This window comes from Neomonachus schauinslandi, chromosome 12 (assembly GCF_002201575.2).
Source record: "Neomonachus schauinslandi chromosome 12, ASM220157v2, whole genome shotgun sequence".
In the NCBI taxonomy this organism is placed as follows: Eukaryota; Metazoa; Chordata; class Mammalia; order Carnivora; family Phocidae; genus Neomonachus; species Neomonachus schauinslandi.
In genome coordinates this window covers 58,955,808-58,971,361 of record NC_058414.1, presented here as the reverse complement: position 1 = coordinate 58,971,361, position 15,554 = coordinate 58,955,808, and the positions used below count along the sequence as shown (strand labels likewise).

The 15,554-nt window shown below is 40.0% G+C and overlaps 1 protein-coding gene across 1 annotated transcript in view; it reads right to left on the bottom strand.

Moving 5' to 3' along the window:
* The window catches only part of CREB5 (cAMP responsive element binding protein 5), a 319,697-nt gene that overhangs the window by 95,486 nt on the left and 208,657 nt on the right, over nt 1-15,554 (bottom strand). The window lies entirely within an intron of this gene.

The following is a 15,554-nucleotide window of genomic DNA, read 5'->3' as shown; positions in this document are numbered from 1 at the left end:
TTTTGACTTTTTCATAGTTCTCCACTATGGGTGGAAACAAACAAACAAACAAACAAAAAACAAAGCCAGGACACAGACCAAAGCAGCAGGAATGAGGCTCATGCCATGGCAGCCAGCCTTTCTCAAGCAAGTCCAGAGCCCAGCCCCCAATTACCAATCCCTCATTTTATAATAACTAGAGGTGTTAGGCTGTTTGACAGAAACTGATTTTGGCCTGACCTGCAGAACTTGGGTAAGCATTCCTCCGGGGAGTGCATAGTTTGAGCTTTTGCTTCAATTTGCCAGAGAAAAAAAAATTTTTTTAGGACTTTAAATTGATTTAATGAGCCAGGGAATGTGTGGCTGAGGGAAAAAGGAAATTATTTGTGTTTATGAAAAATGGCAAATAAGTGACCTCCTCAGCTAAATTCTCAATCTCCTGATGCTTTTGCTCTGGGGAGCTGTATAAATGTCAAACCATTAAATTAAAGATTTAACAAATAAAACAAAACAAATAAATAAACACATCCCCTCCCCCCCAGCAGGGACCTCTGAGTCTTCCATGTTAAACTACCTTATCCTGAATGCCATAAATGAAGTTACTGCTTCCAGAATTAATGCATTTTCTTTAAAAAAAAAAAAAAAGAGAGAGAGAGATTCCTTCATGCTAAGTGCTGGGTAATGACTGCAGACAGAGATGTCCTGTGTGGTCCAATGCTTTTCTATGCTTCGGGGAAGGATAGTCCCATCCAGAGTAGCATGAGAAGCCTCTTCTTTGGAGCTGTGTGCCTCCCGTGACTGACTTGAGGAGAAAGTGGGGATTGAAACAGGGAGAACAATGCCAACATGCTCTTTTGCATTGTTGTTGAAATCTCAAAGATTAGGTTTTCTACCCTTTTTGCCTAACAGTTCCTTTGGGCAGAGCTAGCTATCGCAGGCACATGAATATTAGAAGGATTAATCATAAATTAGTCAATATTTATATGTTCAGGAAGTTATATAAATGAAAATATAAAAGAATATAAAACTTTTACCCAGACTCCATGTAGATGCCCACAAATGACATCCAGCTTTATGAATAGAATGTGTGTATGAATAGTTACATGGAGAGGCCAACAGAAGTAGCCTGTAACAATAAAAAGTGTTTTCAGAAAAGCAAATGCGTGTTATGGGTATTTCTTGACATGTGCCCTGGGGCCCTCTGGAGTATAGATTAACAATAGGATTAGTACGGTCTTTGAAGGTCCTTCACCTTTTACAGTTCTAGGAAACTGCTAGTTTCCGGTTGCTCCAAAATTCTATAGTAGGTTGTACTTCACTGGGTCTTAAAGCCTACCTCATTCAGAGGTGGATGGCTCCAGTCAGATAGGTATAAATGTGGTTCTGTCAACAGACAAGGTTTGCTTTATATTCTCCAGTCTTAATGTTTTGTTTGTGACCTTTGCTGGGAAGAAAATAGCTGTATGTCATCTTTAATAATGGTCAGTTCCTCCAAGTGCAAGGTTAGTAATCTGAACTGCCCTGTTTTATAAGGAGAAAGATTCACTGAGACCATCACCACAGATAGCTGTTAGTCATCTATCCATCCACTCGTCTACAGATATCCAGACAGAGACATGTACACGCATACATCCATACATCCATGCATTCATATAGATACATCTAAACATACATACATACAACCTTCTACCATATGTCTTTTCCCCTAGTCACCAGGAGGAATGCTTTGGGTATAGATAGGGACAAGTGAAAAAAGACAACTGAAAACATTTTATAACGATGACTGGCCATATCATCCTCCTAAAGAAAGGGCAGCATATTATCATCATTTACATTTTGTTTCCAACATGACATATTAATGATAATCTTGGTGATCAGTTTCTATTGATGAATCATTTTTAGAAAAGAAATCAATTAAACAATGCTTATGTGAATGGAGATGCAAAAGTAATCAAATTTAAAATGAGTTTTCATTCTTCATACAACTAGGGAAAACTCCCAGCTGGATAGAGTAGCTAGGGAATGGTATGCTTCATTTAATCAATGTTCTTATTAGGTCAGTTACTTCTACACCATGCATAGATGTACCGGATTTTTAAATATAAAGCATTCCTTCATTAATTAAGAAAGCTTTTCAGGGTACTGAGTTCCCTTGGAATTATAATAATTGCCTAATGATAGCAATCAAACCAATTAACAATACATACTTGAAAGAGAGATGGCTATTTGAGAACTCTGCATGTTTGGATTCTGAATAACTTTGAATTATTGTTTTATACAGAATCTACATTTATTTCTTTGAGAGAGAGAGAGTGCACGCACACACACGCACACATGTGCACATGCAGGAGGGAGGGGCAGAGGGAGAGGGAGAGAGAATCTTAAGCAGGCCCCACACCCAGTGTGGAGCCTGACACGGGGCTTAATCTAAGAACCCTGAGATCATGACCTGAGCCAAAATCAAGAGTTGGACACTTAACTGACAGAGCCACCCAGGCACCCCTATACAGATTCTATAAATAATTTTCCCGACCCATGCTGGGAACAAAACTGCGGCATTTTCTATGCTTCTTGTTTGGGCTTTTAAAACTACAAAAACTGAAAGAAAAAAAAATCTACTCCTACTCATCGCTGGGTATACAAAGGGTTAGATTGAGGTAATTATGTAGCGTGGCCCAATAAATAATCATTTGTCCAGAATATTCTGATCATTGAAGCAAGAGTGGTATCGGAATAATTACATTAATTATCTAATTCCCTTTGTGTATATAGAAATAATTATTAACACATTGCACTTGCTTGAAACTTTTTATATTACAATTATACAGTTTCATATTTTTCAAAATATTTCACCTTCACGTGACTTGAAGCAATGCCATGTGTTGGGTAGGTCAGATTACCCCCATTTTACTCAGAGTAAGCTGAATTCAGAAACATTTAAATGTGCCCAAGGTCATATGGGTCATGAAAAGAAGCAGGGCTCATATTCAACTTGCAACACAGGGCTTCCCCCATCATTCCTTGATGGCTCCCATAACTAAGTTATTATTGATTTTTTATACTAAAATAAATTCACGGTCTATTTCCTTTGATATCCACACTGCTCCCTGGACTTGGCAATGAAGCAGTAAAATTCTGCAGTACTGCTAACACGAGAAGTCTCTCATCCATGTGAAATTATGTTTTCTTCCTTTTAAAAAAAAAAAACACCAAAAACTTCCCAAACAACACATCAGTTAGACTCTGAAAATAAGATGGCAAATCACAGCAAAGTTGTGAAAACAAAGACCCAACAGTCTTTCTCCAGTGCAGGCTTGTTGCCATGAGCTAATAATTCCAGACTTCGAGCAAGCCGAGCCTCCTTTTTAATAACCACATGCCTCTAGGTAAAGTATTTCTACTAAAAATTATTGAGGCATGGAACAAGGTAAGATGTGTGAGCTCATGTTGGATTGTTCAATTACTAAACTGAGTCCCGTAGCATTAAGAGTTTTCCAACTTGACAGATTATTCCTCTTTATACACTTGTATAAACATACTGCTTACGGCTGAAATCTATGTAAGCTTTTCTTTCAATTAAAATGTCAAGGATGACAGACTGTGTTTTCAGTGTCCTTAACAGAATGAAAGGTACCACAGCAAGCGATTTTATGTCCTCATTTTTACCCCCAAAGGATGTTTTCCAGTCTAGGGGTGTCTGAAAAGCAAGCTCTGTGTCTGCCACTCTTTGCCCTTGGACAAGCCCAACTATCTTTTAAGGAGTGAGGGGCCAGTGATTTTGTTTGGAAGTCTGAGGAGGGTCACTGCAGACTGCTCTCCTTTCCCAGGTCTTCAAAAGATCCATGGCACCCCGGATTGCCTATTTAACTCAAGACAGATACATCTGCCAGGTACGTGGTCAGGTAAAGAGAAGAAGCAAGCAGTGAAAAAAAATTAGGTTAAAGAATTGGAAGATCAATGTTAGCATCAAAATCCAACCACAGACATCTAAGAAATCGTGAGCAGGTAATAAATAACAAAAAGGACTCGGAAGGACTTGGTGTGTGCAGAATAATATGAAAAGCTTCAAAGCAATAAAATGGAAAGAAGAGTGGGCAGGGAGCAGAGGATCCAGATGCCACTGCGATTAGAGTTTCTGACTCTGGGGGAGAGACTTTCTTCACTTTGGGGCTCTCCATTTCATCATCTGTTTAATGAATGGATCAGACTATAGGCCATCTGGAAATGCCCTGAAGCTCTAAAATTCAGATTCTAGAACTTGAAAATGAGATGTTTGTAACCTCATGAGACTGTATGTTCTATTATGATTGGGGTATTCTTCATGGCTCATTGATGAATCCACAGTGCTTCACCCAGCACCTGCAACATGGTAGGGGGTCAGTGTCTGTACTGAATGGAACGGAGTCAGTACAGTACTTAGTTCTTAATGTCAAAAATACACTTGAAATATGAATAAACCGCAAATAGAAAGTATCCCTAAAAAGCAAGAGAAGTTGCTAAAAAGGACTTGATACATCCCAAGGGGTCCACACCTTTTCCTCATTTACATGTAACATAATTTCACACACAGACTAGAGAAAGAGTATTGCCCACTATCATTGTATTTGCTTATAAAGAGAAGTGTGCTTTCTTTTCACCTTCTTAAATGAACTATTGTGGCCTAACCTGGCACACTAGTTTCCTTCTAGGATGGGGAGACTGAAGAACTAAAGAGGGGAATACAGACTCTTAAATGTTAAGAGAAGACTGTTTGTAATGAGAAATGCTTATTCTATCATTCTTCTCGAAAGTGGAATTCAAAAGTTCCTATTTTTGTAAAGAAAGAAAACTGCAGGGGCGCCTGGGTGGCTCAGTCGTTAAGCGTCTGCCTTCGGCTCAGGTCATGATCTCAGGGTCCTGGGATGGAGCCCTGCATCAGGCTCCCTGCTCGGCGGGAAGCCTGCTTCTCCCTCTCCCACTCCCCCTGCTTGTGTTCCTTCTCTCGCTTTGTCTCTCTCTGTCAAATAAATAAATAAAATCTTAAAAAAAAAAAAGAAAGAAAGCAAACTGCAGGATAATCAAGTAGAATGTGAAACGGAAAGATAGTATAGTTAATTTCTTCCATGGGTGATAATTACATTGTAAAATGGGGTAGTAAAGGACATGGGCTCAGAAGATGGTCTGCCTAGGTTGGAATCCCAACTCTGACACTTACTAGCTGTGTGACCCTGGGCAGATTACTTGGCCTCTCTGTGCCTCAGTTTTCTATAAAATGGGATGATAGAGATATTTATCTCATGGCCTTAAATGAGTTACTACGTATTAAATACAGTTGACCCTTGAACAACGTGGGCATTAGGAACCCAGACTCCCTGTGTAGTCAAAAATCTACGTGTAACTTGAGTCTCCCCAAAATTAACTACTAGTAGCCTACTACTGACCGGCAGCCTTGCTGATAATATGAACAATCTATTTACACATATTTTGTATGTTATATATATTACAGACTATGTTCTTTCAGTAAAGTAAGCTAGAGAAAAGAAAATGTTAGGAAAATCATAAGGAAGAGATATACATTTACAGCACTATACTGTATTTATTGAAAAACATCCGCATATAAATGGACTAGTGTAGTTCAAACCCATGCTGTTCAAGGGTCAACTACATACTGAATATGTTCAATAAAATTAGTTGTTTTTGTTATTATTCTTCTGAAACCCAGACCAAACAAGAGATTAATCACTATAATCAAGGAACTGGGGCTTAAGGCTGGGATCTTAAAGTTAACACCAATCCTTCGCTTTAACTAAAGAACCACAGCCTAACGGAATGCCTATAAAAATGTCCCAAACTTCCTGCATATATGAGATATTTCTTTAAAAACCCATCAACTTTAGGGGCGCCTGGGTGGCTCAGCCGTTAAGCGTCTGCCTTCGGCTCTGGTCATGATCCCAGAGTCCTGGGATTGAGCCCCACATCAGGGTCCCTGCTCGGCGGAAAGCCTGCTTCTCCCTCTCCCACTCCCCCCCTGCTTGTGTTCCTTCTCTGGCTGTGTCTCTCTCTGTCAAATAAATAAATAAAATATTAAAAAAACAAAAACAAAAACCCATCAACTTTAGATTCCCAAACCCTTCTGCAGAGGCAAATGGACTCCTCTCACCCACAATTTTACAGAATTTCAAAATGATTCACAATATTTCTCAGAAAGGATCTTTGAAAATATTTCCTCAAAATGGAACCAAACTAGTTCCCCAGAGATCGGTTCTCAGTATCTTGTTTTCCCTGAAAACAATGACAAAAATCCAACAGAAGCAATAATTGGGAAAACAAGACAGCTATCTGGCCCATATTTTAAAAGACATCATATTACCCGTATCTTTTTTTGAATGAGCTCATGCTCTGCACCAAGTCTCACTGCCAAGCTCCTAAATTTGGATGGCAAATACAATATTTCCCCTTTTAACAAAAGAGGAATTTGAGACAAAGGAGTAGAAATATGTAGCCTGAGAAAAGGCACCAAAATATCAGCAGAATTCAATTAAAATATGTATTTTTCATTTCAGAGCTTTCTTAGGCTCAAGGGAGGACCTCTGGTAAAGATCTGGGACCTTCCTGCATGATTTGTATCCCTCCCCCTTCCCTCCCCTCTGCCACCACCTTTCCTTTGATGACACAGACAATTGGGTGTCTGGGGAGAGAATTTTGCCTTTGTATCTGTATCCTCGCCCCATCCTTCCTAAAAAGCTAGTAAAACAGCCTAATGAAAAAGAGCAAATTCTCTAGCTCATCAGAGATACCAGAAAGCTTGGCTCCTTGTGACAGAACTTGACATGGCTCCAAGGCCATCACACCATGTGGCCCCTCACTGCTGCCTAGCTCATGGCCCTGGGCCCCACACCAGTGCCATTGCTGACTTCCTTCAAGCTTCATAGCATCGCCACCTTCCTTTCTGCCACAGCCTTGAATGTAAGTAATCCTTACCACCTTCTCTGGGCAACCACACCAGGTCAGGGCCTTTTCTGGAGCGCTCTCACCCTGCATTCTCCCTAGTAACACTTTCTCACCATTTATTCAATCAATGAATAAATCAAAAATCAAATTAAGCATCTAATACAAGTCAGGCTCTGTATACACTCATTTCAGAGTGGAAAAGCAGTTTGGCAAGTTAGGTCATTTGCCTAACAATTCATTTACAAATTCACAATTTGTGACAATATGTTGAAAAACAAAATAGATGTGTTTCATGATCTCTTGGAGGTTACTACCTCAGCTCCCCAGTTATAATTCTTCAACGATTTTGAGTGATTTTTTAAAATGCCTCTGCTCCCAACTAGACAATAAACTGCGTTAAGTGAGAGATTGTGTCTGCTCTGTTTTTAGTAATGCAGATACTTTAGAAATGTAAGGAAGTGCATGGTACCTAGCAGGTGTCAATAAATACTCTTGAATTCATAAGAACAGAGATATCGAGGATCTCTTCAATTGGCAAAAGACATTGCAAGAACAGGGTTCAATAAATTATCTTTGCTAACTAATGAGAAGAACTTAATTGATCTACAAGTCATAAGTGAAACTCCAACTTACCTTAACAGCCTAATATAACCATTTCTGTTCTTGAAAAGCATAAATGCTTACCCCCAAGATAATCTGTATTTTTAGCAGTGCCCTTTAGATTAAACACAAGCTTTCTGATGAGTTCTAGACCCACTTGTTTTTGCATCGATTAAATTAATTTCCATTTGAAATTATATTCTAGGCATTTCATAAGAAAAGGCCAAGAACAATTCAGGAACACTCATCTGTCTCCAATCTATATAATGTTTTAAAAATTGGATGCCTGCCCTGCAATAAGGCTGTACTTTATAACGTTCAGAGCTCTGGGCTCGGAGGTACCAGTTACACCCACAGCACGGCCAACTAAACATCTCGTTTCTGCTTTGCACTGACTTATCGATATTGACAAGAACACTTTTGTAATCATTATCACCAGGGGTGCTGGAAATTAAATTTAGCACGCAAGATAAATTTAGGCCTCCTTTTTTTATCAATTCTATACTACTGCTGCTTTTATTTTATAGATGTAGTATCTGATATCTTGGAAATGTAACTTCTTTTTCTTTAAATAAAAGCCTGGCTGCGAGAGAGCCAACGGTAGTCATAAAATGTAGCACAGCTAACAGAGCTGCATCCTGCTGGAGCCTGTGCTGGGTTTTATAGCATATACACTGTATCTACTCAGGCACAGGAGATGTTTACTAGCGCTTTCAAGTGTTTTAAACAGAGAGAGCAGGAATAGAAAGGGAGATGTAAATTTATGGCCATTCTGTTAAGACTATTAAATCAATCTCTTTTTCTCCCCCTCTTTAATGACTGATTTCTGCACCATTAATCTGAATTAGTCATGCAGTCAGCCTGATTCATTTAAGTTAACCAAAAACACGGTTGGATTGGTTTCTGATGTACTGTTGTCACCAAAAAAAAAAAAAAAAATCCGTTTTCAAAATCTGATATTTTTCCCTTGTAAAGAGCTAACGGCTCTTTTAAAAGACCCTTTATAAAAGACCCTAAATGCCTGAACAGTTTGGCTTTCGCCATGGGTCAGGCTCAAAGACATGACGAGATGGCTTTTCAATTAGCCAATAACTTCTCAGTTGCGTCAATTATTCATAAACTGACACTTAGAAAAGGCAAGTAAATGCAGATCAAAAGACATGAAATAAACGACGATTTTGAATGCAGTCTCAAATAAATGATATACATCCGATTGGCGGGGGAAAATTTTTTCTTTATAGAGACGTATCTCTAAGTAAAATTTCTTCCTGTTTCTAAGTCGTTAATAAGCTTCCTCCTTGCTTCATAAGGACAAATAAGGAGCCCTCTGATTATGAGCCTTGTCATTTGCATGTGATTGCTGCTTGCATTCATTCACCATCAATGAATAATTCATGGAAACATTCACTAACACACTTGTCTGGATGTTCTGTAGGGGCAGAGCTCCCTGAGCTTACAAACACCCGCCCCCACCCCAACTCTTAAGTCAGCAATTCTGTTTTGCTTTCTTCTGGACTCGCGGCTTGTCAGTTATCATCTTTTAATGAGTAAGTCATGGTGGACTCCACACCCTGTACAGTCGCCCCATACCTATGATCCAAATATATGGCATCATTTTGCAGCTGAAGGACAAAAGCTCCAATTGCAAAAGACTTCAGCAAAAACAGAAGGGCTCTAGAAAAGATCATCTGGACAACCTCTACTCATCCTTGCACTTTGCAAGTTCTCCCTCCTGGGTCACCCCCACTAATGCCTTTACCTAACCTCTTCCTGAAGCTCAAGGCAGGGTCTCTTAGACAGTCTTCAAGTACCTGTCCCGGGAGACCCAATTTATAACACTCTCCACCCAGCCACTTGCCAGGATTATTTCAGCTCCTTAGGAGGAGGCGCTAGAAACTATTAGCTCCACTGGCAGGCGAGGGGATGTGTCGGTGATGCAGGAGGAGGGGCTTAGGCCGGCTGTGACCACAGGCAGGGACACAGGCTGCTAAAAGCCCGATTCCTCAGGTTCTGTTCTTAATGATAAAGTGACGCTCAGTGCTGAGACGGTAACTTGTCCTCCAAGGAAACACAACAAGGAAAGAGGCATTGCTTCAAGGCTCAGCAAACTCCTCACGGGGTTACATCCTGACAGACAGCCGCCAACTCTAAACCGTGGCTGTAATCAAATAACCAGAAACTGTAGGAGAGGGTGTGAGAGCCTAAAGAAAGCCTTGTCAGGCAGGGCTGAACACGATGTGGGCAGGGGGGAGGGAAGGGGCCGGGGGAGGGGTAGAGAACTTGGAGAAGGCTCCGAAGATGCACGGAGAAATACTGAAAGGCCAGAAGGGAAAACCTAAATGGAAAAGCAAAAGCAACAAGACCGAGAGATGACGAGAGCAGGCTTCAAGTTTCCAAATTACTATATTCAGAGAATGGTGACCAGTTATTCTCAAAGCCAACCAAAGCAGAATAACAACTGTAGTAAAACAGCAACACGTGGGATTTACGTTAGAAGAAAGAGTATCTCCCAAGAACGAATAGTGTAAAACAATTAAATGGCTTACTGAAGTTTTGGAATTTCCTCTTATTGGGCTCTTAAAAAATAGATTCGTCCCCGTCTGGCAGGGTTTCTAGGGAGGAGGACGAGGAACTGGCAGACTTCTCCTCGTCCTAAATTAGGTCTATTATTTTCACTTATTCCAGTCAGAGTGGCTGACAGAAATGATAGAGATAAGGCTGGCTGCCATCATTAACCAGTAAATCGAATAAAGCAGCCTTGTGTGGCTGACAAGGCACAGGCTTTGGGCCGCCTGCTGGCCCCATCACGGCCCCTGAGTGTGTGATCTGTACAAGTCCTTTAACTTCTCTGTTTTCTCATCAGCAAAGACAGGGTTATACTGCCCACTTCCTACGTATGGTGTGAGGGTGCTCTGATAATCATATAGGAGATAATATCTTGTATGTGTTTGGCCCCTGGAAGATGATCGATGTATATTCTATTCAAGAGATGATTAATCTATTTTAGAAGATAAAATTATTGCTAGTGTCATTTTACAGTACAAAGTGAAATGTAATGGTTCTCAATTTTAGGGTGAAGTAGTTTGGAAAAAAGACCCAGAAATGTCCAGACCCAGATCCTCTCTGAGGGATCTGAGTGTCTTTACTATCACTGTGAGACCTGGTATCTTGTGGTGCATCATCTTCTCAGGAAAACCTGCTCTCATTTCTCCAGGCCAAGCTGATCCCTGCTCTGTGTTCTCACAGCCATGTACTAATATCTCCACCAGACTGGAGAGAGAGTATCACAAAACACAAAGCTTAGCACATAATAGGAGCCTTGTAGAGGTTTGTTGAATGACTTAATGAGGTTACCTCACTGTACATGGTCTCTCATTTCCCAGCAGTAGTACCCCAATGACACATCCATGACAGGCTTCTTATTAAGGGTCATGATAACTTGAAACACTATCCTGAAGGGACAGCTGACTTGAGCAAGGGGGTGGGGGGAGGGGCAGAGTTTCTAGGAAAATTGTATCCTCCTTGAGCAACATTTCCTGAGCTACCTTTCAAGTTCTCCTACTTTGCAGCAGCACTTATCATGAGCTAAATTGATATTAATCTCAAACACTTAATAAAATAATAGCAATAAAGTTCATAATAATGATACTTGGCATTTACTTTGCACTTTGCATCCAAGGATCTCAAAGGGCTTTGCAATTTTCAAAGCTACTCGTGGGCTGGACACACAAGCAAAGAAGCCATTGCGTATAGCTTCCCTGTGGACAGAGTCGGTTCTATTATTACGTTCTGAGGTTGAGACAGTGGCCGTGCTATGTGTATAAACATACCCACTATCCACAAACACCCCCAGATATCTACATGCTAAGAGGCAAAAGTGATAAACAGACGTTAGGTTCCAAACACATTTTTATCTGAACCAGCCTGGTCAAACCTTGGAGTGCAGATTTGTGTTTTGATAGACTTGTTTTATTATGGTAATTCTTTCAACCCCCTGTTGGTGTATTTATAGGTATAATTGGAAATTCCATGTCTGTTCTTTAAATGCATAAAGTTTTAAAGGGCTTATTTTCCTTTTTAGTTCATTTAGTTCAAAAAAGGAAATTTTGCTTAGGCTTAAACATACAGGAGTTTATACATAAAGCATCTCTTCTAAGGCACTTTTCCCTTCCTTGGTGGCCTTGCATTTGCCAAAAAGAGTGACTTGCTCAGTTTCCCGTATTATTCCCCAGACAGCCCTATTCCTACTTCCAAACAAATGTGGTATTTGGGGTTTCAAGTTTAAAATGTAATTTGGTATCATTTCAGATGTCTTCCTACAGCTTAATAAACATCTTCCCCAGAGGGACTTGGGATCTGATTTTAATTTGTGGTAGGGTTATGGTCACAGTAAATGTCAATTTTAGCTATCGACAATAAGCCTGACTAGAAATAGAAATTGTATGTGAATGACAGTACATTTATAGGATATGTGGCATATTATGTTTGCTCATAGTTGACTGTTCCCCAAGAAATCCCTTCACTGGTCTGTGACGAAAGTCTGGTTTCTCTTCAGGCCTCTGAATATCAGCCACTCATCAGAAGAGAATGTGTCGATCTGAAGATCATAAAAAGATTCAGTGAAGTAACCGAGCCCTTCATGGTATGGCTTTGAATCCTAATACCCCAGAAAACATGGCCCTGCCTCAGCCACTGGTGTGCATGGTGATCCTGGGCTGTGTTCTCAAGACCTCCTCAGAGTTTCTGTTCCTTCATGTATAAAATAAGGTGGCTCAGCCAATGATCTTCAAGGACCTTTCCCACTCTAAAGTTTATATAATTGGGTATGATCAAGAGTGGGTAAGCTGACTTATGGAGAGGCCCAAACTTCAGTAGGGGGTGAGTTTTCCTCAAAGGTGGGGACAAATGGGTAATTTGTCACTGGCCTCTCTTGGACATTCCCTTTCCTTGAACAAAAGGCAGATTCCAAAGATCACTGAGTACCTGTAACATTTAGCCAAGTAGGGCATGAACCAGGCATGCTGAAGGGTAAGAGAGGGGGGTAGTTTATTCTCACACATGAACAATGATCCTTTTAATAGCATAAAATAAAGGTTTCACTCCTTTGTGCACCAGAGTTAGTCACTTATTATTAAACAGAATCACATTCTTTAGGAGAGGTAGGTCAGGTCCTCAAATAAGCAGTTCTGTCTGTTCAGTGGGGTGCCATCAGGCCCATTGGGATCGGGAAAAAATTGGGCATTCTGAGAATGACAAAAGTCCTCCAAGTCTGAGAGCTGCCAGGAAAAACATTTTCACTATTGAGTAGTAAATGCTACCTTGCCCTACCTACTAAAGAGCTAGGATAACATTCCCTAAGTGCTTATGTTAAGCCCTATGGCTGATCGTGTCCATGGTGCCTGGGATGGTTAATTTTATGGGTCTGCTTGACTGGGCCATGGCATACACAGATAGCTGGTTAAACATCATTTCTAGGTGAAGGTATTTCTGGAAGAGATCAGCATTTGAATGGGTGAACTGAGTAAAGCAGATTACCACCGCCCCTGCCAGAGGGGTGAGTGGGCATCATCCAAAGTGATGTAGGCATCACCCAACCTATTGAGGTTCTAAATAGAATTTTTTTAAAAAGGAGAAAGGTTGAATTCTCCCTCTCTCTCTTTCTCTCTGTCTGATTGAGCTGGAACATCAGCCTTCTCCTGCCCCTGGACTGGAATTTATACCATCAGTACTCTTGGTTCTCAGGCTTTTGGACTTGGCCTGAAATTTGTTTCACTCACTGGCTTTCCCAGGACTCCAGCTATCAGACAGCAGATAGTAGGACATCTCAGCCTCCATAATTGGCATGAGCCAATTCCTTATAATAAATCATATACGATTATATATTATAATATAATAAATTTTATATATTTTTAACATTATATATATATTTTCCATATCCTATTGGTTCTTTTTCTCTGGAGAACCCTGAGTAATACAGTGCCTCCTTTTATTTTGCCTCCTTTTCTTTAGAAAGTGTCCTATATTTCTGTAAATACATTTGATAGCAGTGAATTAGTGGAATCTAGGCATTAACTTTGACATCCCTCATCTACTTCCAATCATTCACTAAGTTCTATCTACTCCACCCCCAAAACAGACCTGGAATCCATCCACTTGGCTCCATCCCCACTACCAAGATCCTAGTCCAAAACATTATGTTCTCTCACTTGGTTTTTCCAGCAATTTCTACCTTCAGTTTCACTCCTCTCCAATCCAGCCTCTGCATTATAGCCAGAACGATCTCCATAAACCAATGATCTAATCATGACGTTTCCCTACTCAACATTTTCCATGGCTTTCCTCAGCATTTGGAATTTAATAAAATCATCTCTTAAATGTTCTACCTCTTGATATCTATAGTACTACTTTCTAATCTGACTTGATGTGCTTCACCCACCCTGGCATTCATTCACTCCCTAGGATGTGCAAAGCTCTTTCCTACCCCAGGGCCTTAATACATCCTATTGCCTTTGCCTGGAAAGGTTAGCCATCTGCTCTTCTGTTGACCAGCTCTTATTCATCCTTAGGTCTCAGTTTAAACATCACTCTCTTAAAATGTTCTCTGACCCCAAATCAGAGGTGCCTCTAATTTAGAGGGTCTTGTAGCTCTGTGTGCTTTTCCTTCATGCAATGTCTAAAAATATGTTTATAGATATGATTATTATTTAGTGTCAATCTTTTTTTAAAAAAATATTTATTTATTTATTTGAGAGAGAGAAAGAGAATGGGGAGAGGGGCAGAGGGAGAGGGAGGGAAGCAGACTCCCCACTGAGCACAGAACCCAATGCAGGGCTCTCAATCTCAGGACCCTGAGATCATGATCTCAGCCAAAATCAAGAGTTGGACACTTAACCAACTGAGCCACCCAGGCACCCCTATTTAGAGTTAATCATTATCACTATGCTCCTACCTCCCTGATGGCAGGGACTATATATCTTTTAATTGCCAGAGGTAAAGTCGTTCTGATTTCTTTTCCCATTGGGAAAATCTGGAGAAGAAAGGAGAATACCATAATATAGCTGAAAAGAGTTCTAAAAGTTAAGAGGATTGATCTAACATAAGTTAGTACCATGGTATTTGCCTACATGCTATTAGTAAATAGATCTTTCTGCCTTTCTGAAGCTGGGGGCTATTTCTTTTGAAAAGCACAAAAGCAAAAACGCCAAATGGAAATGTCCATTCCAGGGCTTATAATTTTTGCTTTAGGTCAATGTTGAAGCATTCAACTGTTCTTATGACAGGTAAGTGTTTTCCATTTTTGCCAATGGTTTCAATTGTTGAGGCTCTCCAGAAGGGTCAAAACCCATAACTTTTATGTAAGGTTCCCAAGCATCGAATACATATGCCAAGAAAACCTCTTTAGTTAAAACAGGGCATGAAGAACTATAGTTATAAGTGCCTTGGACTGCTTTCCTTATAAGGCAGAACACTGAAAAAAGATCTTCTGTTTTTTTACTCAAAAACAAAGTAAACAAAATCAATGATTTCAAAGTCCAGTGTGGCTGAAGAGAATTCATTTTCTTAATATGGTGTGGGCTCAGGAGTGATGGGGAGAGAGCGGACATACAGGAATGACTGTCTACTGCAGGCTTCTGGCAAACTTTTTGGCCTATTGGTTCACAGCCAGTGTTTTTCTTCATAAATGAATTCCACATCTTTATTAAGTTAAGTATTTCTTTTTTTATTATTATTTGAAACATACTTTAAATATTTTGTTTTATGATGTCCTGGAAATTGATACAATTCCTTCCAGATCAAGGAAGATGGAAAAATCAATTACTTTTTTTTTACACTGACAGTGATTACACAAAAATTATGCCCCAATTTATCCATTACTATGAATATCATTTGACATCATGTGTGAATGACACAAGACCGCCAGAATGAAAGGTGTCTTTCCGATTAGATGAATCAGTTATTTTCACAGAAAAGCCCTAATGGTTACTAAATAGAAATACACCCCTAGTGTGACTTGATTTGTAGAATACTGTCTAGTAAGAATTATA